This window comes from Lichenostomus cassidix, chromosome Z (assembly GCF_008360975.1).
Source record: "Lichenostomus cassidix isolate B80296 chromosome Z, HeHo_3.0, whole genome shotgun sequence".
NCBI classification, from domain to species: Eukaryota; Metazoa; Chordata; class Aves; order Passeriformes; family Meliphagidae; genus Lichenostomus; species Lichenostomus cassidix.
Window position 1 is genome coordinate 10,629,567 of NC_139511.1, and position 8,660 is coordinate 10,638,226.

The 8,660-nt window shown below is 39.0% G+C and overlaps 1 long non-coding RNA gene across 1 annotated transcript; it reads right to left on the reverse strand.

Moving 5' to 3' along the window:
* Nucleotides 1–826: 826 nt before the first annotated feature.
* On the reverse strand, nt 827–8,328 carry LOC146424368 (uncharacterized). The gene is made up of 3 exons (XR_014846997.1): nt 8,277–8,328; nt 7,725–7,778; nt 827–1,028 (listed from the first exon to the last, which is right to left on the reverse strand). It is a non-coding gene; the product is annotated as an uncharacterized LOC146424368 (long non-coding RNA).
* Nucleotides 8,329–8,660: the final 332 nt, after the last annotated feature.

Consider the following 8,660-nt stretch of genomic DNA (forward strand, 5'->3'; position numbering starts at 1 on the left):
TTAGTTACAAGTTGGCCCAGGCCCAGGTCTCAGAGCAGGAGACCAGCATTATTAGCAATTCTCTGACACAAATATATGAACAATCATAACAAAGACCAAACAAATGGTAGCATGACACCAATATTTGCTGTGCAAAGAAACACTGCCAGACTCAGCAGACTGGTCTCTCTTGGAACACCACTCTGTGTTACTGAGAGTATAATTAAGATTTTTTTTTTAATAGGCTTGAGAACATCAGTGAGGAGCATATTCTAAAGTAAATTTGGACACTGTGAACTCCCAGATTACATTAGCAGGAAGTAGGGAGCCTCTTTCTCTTTGCAGATCACCCATTTCTCAGTAAGTGTTAATTAGACCCTTATTGTCACCTAATGTATATATAAATATTTAATAATATTTAATAAATAAGTTTAATTTAATAAATTTAATAAATAAATTTAATAAATATTTTTACGTACCATTTAGCTTTTATACACAGTATGAGTTCAGTTCTTTCACTAGATGACTAACCTTGTTGAAAAGGAACAGTACTTGAAGAAACCATTAAGACATTGAATCTTGCCAAACAATGACAGCAGAGTGCAGTAAGAGGAAGGAGAAATTACCTGGAATTTTGTCACATTAAAACCCTTTTCACACTTGTGTCTGTAGATGCAAAAGACACACTTGTTTGTGAAGTTTTTTTTTTATTTTTAAGACCCATACAATCTGAAGTTTTGATTCACAGCACACTTTCTTGAATCATGCTAGTATGATAAAAAACATAAAAAGGCAAAACTAGAACAGAATATGTGCTTAACTTTAAACATAAATCCTACTGATTTTAGTCAAATCCATAACCTACTGATATTTGCCTGAATGGGCATTCTGTTCTTAATGACTCAGAGCCTGAGGGAAAAGACAGACAAATGTTTAATTGGCTTCCAACTAAGCTCTAAATTTTTTTTTTTCTTGACTTCATGGCAGTGATACAAAAGGTTATGTCTTCATCCCATCTCATTTAGTACCCTTAGGTCAACAGGAGCAAGCTACATGAAAGTACAGGAAAATATTTTAAGAGGATGTGAGTACTATAATAACCAAATATTGTGTAAAATTGCGAAACATAGGATTCCACTTTCCATCCTATAATGAAATCATAGGATAGTTTGGGTTGAAAGGTCATCTACTCCAAACCCTCTGCAAGGGAGGGATGAATTGAGGTTTCTCAGAGCCCCAGCGTACCTGACCTTGAATGTTCCAGTATGAGGTATCCATCAGCTCTCTGGGCAGACTGTGCCAGTTTAACCATCCTCATCATAAAAAATGTCTTCCTCACACCTTTTTCTGAATCTCCCCTCTTTAATTGTAAAGTCATGCCCTGTTGCAACGGGCCCTATTAAAATGTCTGTTCCCATCTTTTTGACAAGTCCACTTTTGATATTGAAAGGCCATAAAAAGATGCTCCCAGAGCCTTCTCTTCTTCAGGCTAAACAACTTCAGTTCTCTCAGTTTAATCTCACAAATCCTCACCAAAAAAATGCTCCATCCCTCTGATCATTTTGTGCCTGTCCTCTGGACTGTCTTCACAAGGTCTGTGTCTTTCCTGAACTGGGGGAGCCATTGTTTGTTCAAGCCCAGTTTTACGTCCACCAGTGTCCCCCAGATCCTTCTCCTCAGGGCTGTTCTCAATTCCTTCACGCCCAAGCCTGTTTTGATAGCAGGGGTGGCCCAAATCCATATGCAGAATTTACTTTTGGTTTTGTTGGACCCCATGAAATTCCCAGGGTCACTTCTCAAGCTCATCCAAGACCCTCTGAGAGGCATTCTGTCCTTCAGGAGTGTCAACTGCACCACTCAGCTTGGTGTCATCTGAGAACTTGCGGAGGGTTCACTTGATCCCTTCATGTGAGCCACTGTCATAGGCTGCCCAGCACTTCAACAGTGTAAATTATGTCTTTGAGTGTAGACCCAGACAATTAGCTAATGTATTCCCTCTCACAAAAAATGCATATCACCAATCCCTACCTTAGGCATCCTTTTTTTTCCTAGAGTGCATTTCTACAAATTAGTTGCATCTAAATAAAATTGTGGTCTTTTTTGCTTTTGCAGCAATATTGTTATAAATTGTTTTCCTGAAAATGTCATGTTATCTCTGAAAAGGCACAGAAAAATCTCACACTGTGGAAATATGTATAATATATGTCTTCTTGGCATGATCTACACTATTATTTCTAAGATGCCAGAGATCAAACAAACCCAAATAAACAAACTCAAAGCATAATTGGAAGGAAGTGTTTTAAAATGCAGGTGTTATAGGTAATGATAGATAAAAATTTTGAATTTGAGATGCAGACATCAATATTAACTCAGGTGTTTTTTCCAAGCTTGTTGTTTTACCTTAAAAAACCCTAATACCAAGCTCCTGTTTAGAGCACTCCTGATACTAAAAGAAATTGTGAGCTTTTCAATTATTGCATCATGTCACAGGAGTCTAGCCAGTCTCTTGTAATTATTTTTATTTTTCTTCTTTTAAATTTATTGGAGCATTCAAACACTCCTTTCAAGTTGTGGAAATGCTTCTTCCTCCAGCTCCCACTGAATTGCTTTTGCAAAGAATGAATTGATACACACCATTTGCTCCTCTGCTTCTTTGTTTCTCTTAGAAACATCTGTGCTTTTTGTCATTGAAACAGTCATGAAACTAGGTGAAACATTTGACACTTTGGCATCAGGGAGAGAAGTTCTGGATAGGGCAAGGGATAGAAAATGTTTGACTACATAGGCCACATTCATGTGTTTAGTGGGGCTTTTTTTGTTTGTGTGTTTTATTAGGTTAGCCACTGCTTTTTTCCTGGTGTTTCTAGAAATCAACTGAGAATAATGAAAAAGAACAGATTATTAATTTTATTATGAGAAAGAAGTAAAAAAAGAAAGGAGACTTGGAAGAAGTAAAATATTCCACCTTTTGTTAGGTTCTAATTCAAAAAACCAAAAATGCCCATGCTTGATGTTGCCTGGTCTTACAGTATATATTTTCTTTGTAGAATTTGAAATCCTGACACTCTTGGGTAGGTACTGTTCTGGCAAATTTCATCAGCATATGAGCTTCTGATAGACCAGAATATTGTCTCTGCCTTAAATTTTTACTGTATTCAACATAAATGGTGGTCATAAATCTCCTTTACAGCTTACACTTTTTGTCTTCTATGGGTTGCTATTTTCCATCCCCTGGTCCTCTGAAAATTGTATCTCTGCCTCTGCTGAGTTAATTTTTTGATTCTCAGATGTTTTAATTTTGCAGGTATTCCTTACTGCTATATGGGTTATCCTAGCTTGAATGCCTCACTGAGTGGCCAAGTCATCATCTTCTGATAACTACACTAAAATTTTTATTAGTAAGAGCCACTGACAGATTGCTAAACACCAAGTGCCTCAGTTCATGTGGTAGTGCCCACTTGGTGATCTCTGTAGGTGCAGCTGGTTATGAGTGCACACCATGCCTGCCAATGGAGGGCTATCCAAGTTTCATTCATGCACTAACCTGCAATCCTTTAAAAGCAAAGCTTTCCAGCCATAATGCGTTTTTCAGTCTTGTGTTGAAAGGCTCATTTATTTAGAAATGTACCCTTCAGGATCTGCATGCTTGCAGCAGTGCAAAACCTGAAGGCAGCTCTCCCCTGCTGCGGGGGGGAGGGCTGCCCCAGAACCGGAACACGCAGGATGGTCATTCCATGGCCACGAGCTGTGGGGCTGGTCAGACGCGGTTCTTGTAGAAGCGTTGCAGATTTAGAAAGGCAGCTGTTTGGTTCCTGGTCTCCATGGTGTTTTTATTGAGGAAAACAGAGGAGGAATGGGGAGACTGGGGAGGGGGAAGGGAAGGCGAGGGAGGGTACAGGTTCCATACGAGTCCAGAACCAAAGAGGCCCATTCTGGATGTTGCTGGGGTTTTTATCTCTAGGGATGGGAGGCGGTCCTGACTCACATCCAGTCAGAAGGGGTCAGGGGGACGGGGTCAGGGACAGGAAGGACACACGTTACAACACATGCTGGCACACTGCAACAAATACAATGATTCTTAGGAAGATTTCATATTTATACCAGACACTGTACTGGACCTCATTAGAAAGTCAGTTTCAGTCAATGGGAAAAACTACTCAAAACCACATGCTCAGGAACTGTAGTCAAACACTTGGTAAAGCATTCCAGCAAGAACCAGGTGAACAAAAGATATCTTATTTGCCTACAGACCTTACATTGTCAAAATTCAAGTGAGAAACATTTCTGAAGACCAACATTTCCACATTCTGCAAAACCCCTTGAAATTTGGTTATATTACTCAACTTATATTTTATAGACTTTAGATGACCAAGCACACACAATGAAATTGAGTGAAATTTCACTGATGTAAGAAACAAATTTTCATCTGAAATTAATGAGATTTAACTGAATTATAAACATATAAGAGCTGACCTTTCTGGCTTTATTTATGTGGTGGTTTAGATTGGCCCAGAACATCAGTGAAGTGTTTTTAACATCTAGGAGAAATTTGGACCCCTCAGAAGCTGTTGTAGTAGGTCTGGAGAGGTGTCTGAGGGGGGGGGGTGTGGCACAAAGATAACTCCTGTGTGTCCTGAGTGCAAGTTCTGGAAGTTTTTTCATCAAGTCCAGCAGAGCCAATCTCTGATGGCTCTGAAGGTGATGGACATGCTGCTGGCCAAGGCTGGGCCAATTGGAGGTGCTGGTTACGCCTCTGTGAAAACATATTTAAGAAAAATTCTAAACAAAGCAGGCACGCACTTCTTTCACTTTGTAGTTGGAGGAGGAAGAAGTGGAGGTGAAAATATGTGAGGGAGAACAGCATGGAGATTGCCAAGGTCAGTGAAGAAGGGGGGAGAAAGAGGTGCTCCAGTGCTTCCGGCACCGGAGCTGAAACTTTCTGCTAGCTGTGGTGGAAGCTATGGGGGAGCCAAAAATTCCTCCTGCAGCCCATGGAGTCCATAAGGATGCAGAAATCCACCCACAGCTCACTCCAGAGGAGGAGGTGGATGCCTGGAAAAGACTGTGAACCAGTGGGAGTCTCATCTAAGAGTTAAAACTGCAAAAGGCCTTAACTAGGAGAGATAGGCCTTGCTCCTGGCATGGAAGCAGCCTGGCCTTGGCTTGGGAGAGTCTGCACAGCACCTTATGGACAAAAGAACTCATGTTGCAGCAGAATTCGGGCAGGATGCTGCTCATGAGATTGGACCCATGCCAAAGAAGTTCCCAGAGGACTGTCTCTCGTGGGAAGGACCCCTGGCTGAGAACCTCTTTTCCTGATTGGACTGACCAGAGGACCCCTCAACCTGCACCCTGTCTGTGTTGCTGGTTTGGAAAGGGGGGGGGAGGTGAGTGCAGAGACTGCTTCTTAAGAGGGTGGGGGTGAGAGCAGAAAACTGTCTGGAGAGAGAGAGAGAGAGAAACAAGTAGAGATAAAAAGTATTTGTAGTAGAAGAAATTGTAGTGATGAATAAATTTGAGAATCTGCTCTGTGGACTGAAAAGAGATGCCACACCCTGCCCCCCCCCCATCTGGCTTGTGGATTGTAAAGGAGGAAAGGGGGTGAATACTATAGGTTCGTAAGAGGGAGGGGGGAGTGAACAAAATAATGTATGAGAAGTTTATTTTTGCCTTGCATTTATCCTCCAATTCTGTTAGGTAATTAAATCACCTTTTTTGCAACTTTAAGCTTGAAGCCTGTTTGCCCTTTTTCGTGCGTCCTCCTGGCAAGGTCCTGTCTCAAACCCATGACAATTTAGAAAATATTAAATACTGTCCAAATGCATTTAATCATGCTGGCATGAAAACTGACATTATCAAAATGTTTTTATTTTTTCTCTAAATGTCCACAATTAAGTATCACTAAAGCAACTAAATCAGTACAAAGACGGAAAAAGACGGAAAAAGATCTGTATTCAGCCTTTTGTGAGACCATGATATTCATTTTGCATCTTAATGGCTAACTCATAGCTCTGCTCCTTATATCCTCCTTTTGACTCTAGCAAAACAGCAGTGCTAATTTTATTTTTTGAAGGTCAAGCTACTCCTGCAATCTGATTCCCAGGCACACTGCTACTTTCGGTAGCTTATATAGTCTTGGGACCCAATTAGCAACACCATAAAATTCTAAAGGTGGTGGCAGCACAAGCAATGAGCGTGGAGGAATACTCAGGCAGAGGAGTCCTCACATACCTGTGTATGTGTTCAGGGTCTGCTTTAAAAGACAGATGGAGAAAAGAGACAGAGAGCAAGTGAGCAAGAAAGAGAATGAGAAAGAAAAATGAAGTGAGAGTTCAGGACAGCAAGAGAGAATAGAGAGGCAGAGTGACAGCATGAAAGAGCAAAAGGGAACAATAGAGAGTGAGAGAGTGAAAAAAGAGAATTTATGTGAGAGAATTTTATCGAGTTTTGCTTAGAGACATTGCAGCACAGAGACACAAATGACACACATCCAGGTGATAGATGCAACACAATGGGAAACATCACTGAACAATAAAGTAAGCCATAATTTTCACATCTCAAACACATGAATGCAAATCCATTTTTCAATTTTTTTTTCTTTTTCTTAAAGAAGGGATTGCTGGGTCTATTATTGTCATTGGATTCTTAAAAACAGATAATAAATAAGCAGAACTAATTATATAGAAGTACTTTCCAGTCACTCTCCTCACTGTGGCCTTTGATGTACACGTGTAATTCCTTGACCATATGATAAATTAAACTCCTCTATAAATTAATATACAGATCATAATATATAACTATTATGTTCTGAAAGAAATTATGTTCTAAAACAAGCTAAAGATTAGATTTTACACAAAGTACTTTGTCCTTAACTAAAATAAGGTGTAAATTGGAAAGTATTAGGATTTATTAATACCTTGTTATCACATTATTTCTAATGCATTAGAAAATAATCTAATTTTGATTTTCTAATACACTGGCTATGTTCCTAGTTATCCTGGTTTCAACTAGGATAGACCTGATTTTCCTCTAAGTAGCTTGTCCAGTGCTGTGTTTTTGATGTAATGTGAGAATAACGGTAATAACACACTAATATTTTGGCTGTTACTTACTCTAAATCAGGACTTTACTGTTTCTGTAACTCTGTCAGTGAGCAAGTGCACAAGAAGCAGAGAGGTAGCACAATCTGGACAGCTGACACAAACTGACCAAGGGGATATTCAACACCACAGAACATTATGCCCAGTATATGAACTGGGGGAGTTGGCTAGGAGTTAACAGTGCTTGGATACAGGCTGGGTTAGTGAGTGGTGAGCAGCTGTATTGCTCTTCAACCAGGTTTCTTGGGTTTAATTACTCTTTTATTTTTTTTCCTATTATTAATATGATCCTCATTGTTACCATTTTATTACTATGTACCATGACATTGTTATAATTTCTTCTTCTTATTGTTGTTATTATCATTATTACATTCTGCTTTATCTCAATTACTAAACTATTCTTAACACAGATGTTTTAAAACTTTTTTTATTCCCTTGCCCATCCTAACAAAGGTCTTGGAAAAGTGAGCAAGCAGCTACATGGCACTTGATTTCCAGCAAGGGTTAAATCACAACACATTTCCAGTTTTTTTGTAGTTGTTTATTTTAGGCTTACTGATTATCAATAGTCAGATTGTGCCCATATTAATTGATTTGCCTAGTCCATGACTGGATTGGTGCAGAATGTAAGGTAGAAAAACTCACCCTGATTTCAGGATGCTCTAAATCCTTTTCTCCTTTACCATTCACTGCCAAACACTAGAAATAAAGGATCTATGGAAACACCAACTCAGTTAAAGAGATAAAGTAACAAGAATTTTATTGACCTGGCACCTGCAATTCACTTTTCCCTCTGCTAAATAGTATTTTTTCCTTGAATAGAAAAGAAAGAATTACAATTCATACAAACCCAGATATTCATACTATCCACCTGAACTCATCCTGTAAGGAAAGTGGAAATTAGCAATGTTTTTCTTGTCAATACATAAAATATCATTGTAATTTGTTGAACAGCTATGTTCAGTAAGATGTTTGTAAACAACAGTAAGATACCTCTGTGATACCTCCTGGATAAAAAGATGAACAATAAACTCAGTAGAGCACCTACTGAAATGAAAGGAAATGAGACTGCACTCCCACACATCAAGACTAAATTTAGTCTTTAGTGTTTAGTGACATCACTGGCTAAAATATAATTAGCCCAAAGAAGATAGATGTGTCCTTGATAATGTATCCTTTCCTATTAATTGGTCTTACCTTTTATTCCAGCTGAAAAGCAGCATTTGAATGCGATATGGAAGTGAAAACTAGAAAAAGACAAAACAGTATTTTACAAAAAAAACTAGTGGGATCACAATTAATAAGAATTATAAAGTTCAGCTCTCCCTTCACTTGAGTTTTCCTTATATTTTTTCTCTATATGTGCTAAATAAAGCAAAAAGAGAGAGCTACAAAAGTAATAGGAATGTCAACAGGAAATGCAAAAGGAAGCAGGGTCTATAGAGAACTTGACCTTAGTGTGCAACATTTCCAGACCATCACATTGCAGAGTCTGCATACACTGATGTGCCTGGGCAGCAGGGAGTGGTGCCAATACCCAAGTTTTGCTGTAATCACCATTGATTTATTGACAAGCATTTA